The sequence below is a fragment of the Penaeus chinensis genome, chromosome 24 (assembly GCF_019202785.1).
Source record: "Penaeus chinensis breed Huanghai No. 1 chromosome 24, ASM1920278v2, whole genome shotgun sequence".
Classification (NCBI taxonomy): Eukaryota; Metazoa; Arthropoda; class Malacostraca; order Decapoda; family Penaeidae; genus Penaeus; species Penaeus chinensis.
Window position 1 is genome coordinate 16,732,346 of NC_061842.1, and position 2,500 is coordinate 16,734,845.

At 41.4% G+C, this 2,500-nt stretch overlaps 1 protein-coding gene across 1 annotated transcript in view; it reads right to left on the bottom strand.

The window, feature by feature from the left end:
• Positions 1–85, bottom strand: part of LOC125037772 (RNA binding protein fox-1 homolog 3-like) — a 610,880-nt gene extending 610,795 nt beyond the window's left edge. The window contains exon 1 of the mRNA XM_047630978.1: positions 1–85. This exon is cut by the window's left edge and continues 436 nt beyond it. The gene's annotated coding sequence lies outside the window, so the exon portion shown is untranslated.
• Positions 86–2,500: the final 2,415 nt, after the last annotated feature.

The window sequence follows — 2,500 nt, forward strand, 5'->3', positions numbered from 1 at the left end:
AGTAGAAAGGAGTGAGCGCGAGGTGGCGGTGCTCCGAGCGTCCTGTGCTGGGGACTTACTACCACTGCGAGGCCCGAGCGTGTGACTGGCGTGCTCGGTACATGTGCCTCCTCCCGCGCCAGATGGATGCTTCCATTTTCTGAATCGCCCTCGAGTTCTCCGTTTTCTCTGCGGTTTGCGAAGGTCCTTTGGTGGCAGGGCGTCGGAGAATTATTGGAAGCACGTATTACTCGAAGGAAAGGATTCAATCGCGTGGAAATACGCAGGAAGACACGCTCTTTCGCCGCACATTAAAAGTCGCGTGCCACCATCCCCGCATGTTCCAGGCGCACAGTTGCCAACTACAGCCATCGCGAGAATACCACGCACGCTCACTTCTCTTCTCAATTTGATTGAATTTCCTCTCGCTATCTAAATATATTTGCATAAAAAGATATTACGATACAACACAATTTTATCAAAAACATACCTTATACAAAGAAACATTCGCTAGAAAAATAAATATAAAGAAGAACAAGCGCAAAGTACATACGGGCACCGTGCTTAGGGTCAGGGCACCACAGGGTCAGCACAGGCACACACAGAGCCAGTATTGACAAAAGATAAATAAACGCTCCACACACGCACAACTCAGCGGTGCCACAAATCCTCAATTTAGACTGAAGGGTCACGGGCCGCTGCGAGTACCACGCATGGTTTACTCTCTCGTACTTGAGAGTGGAAGGGTTAGCTGTGAAAAGGCGAGGCTGAGATCTTTTTCCCTTGTTTATGTATGTCGTCATTTCTTCAACAGGTATATTTTCAGTGATCCCATATCTGCATAAAACGAGTCTTATATGCGATTTATTATCCATTTTATATGTAGGCCTATATATAAGTTTCCATAAAAAACGGAAATAGTTCTTTTCTTGTTGACGATTTTTATTTTCTTTCATGAAAGAAAAAAAAAAAAGTGTAGCCCTTATCATTATTTCTCTCCTTCATAAAAAACGTAGCTACTTTTTATTATACTTTCCCCTCTGTTTTTCTCCTCTCTCTCTCTATACTTGCACAGAAAACGTAACTCTTTAACATATTTTCTCCTCTCTTCCATATTTTTCTTCTCTCTTTCATCCTTCTTTTGGATTTTCGTCTTTCACCTTTATCCGCACAGAAAAAAGTACCCTCTCGTATCCATTACATTTCCCTCTACGTAAACCACCAAACGTACCACGCAGTTGAAAAAATCTATTATTAGATAACGATTAAAAGCAAGATTCTCAGCCCCAGTTTTGAAGGGAAGGCGAGGAATTCAGGAGAGATCCCCGCAGCGCGCGTGAGACTCCGTGGGGGAGAGAGATTACCTAAAAATAAGAGGGGAAAAATTAAAATGCAAAAGACGTTAATTCAGTCACGTACCGTAGTGGGTGAGTGTCTCAGCGCGGGCGTCGGGGGGTCCTGTTGCAGCCTATTGCGGTCTTGGGAGGCTCTTTTATCATAGTGTAGTGTGTAAGGGGTGTGTAGTGTGTGTGAAAGGGTGAGGAAGTATTTAGCGTGATTGTGTGTGTGTGTGGGAGGGGGGGGGAGGGGATAATAGATGCTTCCATTTTGTTTGTCGGGGGAATAATTTTCCCCTGGGCGAGAATGTTTACCCGTATTCTGTCTGGGAGGGAGGAGTATTTTTCTTTGTTTTGTTTGAGGGGAGTTGTTTTCCTTTATTTTGTTTGAGAGGGGAGTATTTTCTCTTGTTTTGATTGAGAAGGGGAGTATTTTTGCTCGTTTCGTTTGAGTATTTGCCTCAATTTGTGTATTGGGCGGAGAATATTTACCAGTATTTTGTGGGTGGTAAAGGAGTATTTTCCCCTTTTTTTTAATGAAAGGGGAGTATTTTTCCTCTTCTTGTCTAAAGGTGGATGGGAAAATTTACCCTCGTTTTGTGTGAGTAGCATTTTTACTGAATCATTCTTACTGGTTGATGAGATGTCCACGCTCACCCACCCACGCTCAAAACACACACAATGTACTCAAAATTCGTGATTGCATATATCAACAAAAAATAGGCCTATCGTACGAATCAATGGTCGTTACGATATATATATATATATATTGATAACAAACAATCAAACGTTAATGAAAAATGACTTATCATCTGTTATATTTAACACATTACTAATATGCACGGTTTTGATGAAATTCACTCCATATTACTATCGATATCAGCAATGTTCTACCTTTTCCGACTGATAACAAACTATCTAACCTGATTTTGATATAACCAGGCTTCAATTGTATTCATATTAATACCAGATATAATCTATTTCAAATACTCAAAAAATAGCAATAGCAAATCTACGAGTTCAAACTATCCAGCTTTAACGGAAACAACCCAAGTGCCGTGTTTGCGCTGAGAAAAAAAAATGAAGAAAAACTGAAAGGAAAAAACTACTTGGTCGTGTCAACTCTTCGCTCGACGTGGCCATAAGGGATGCATCTGCGTAAACAAGGACAGGCTAAAAATACG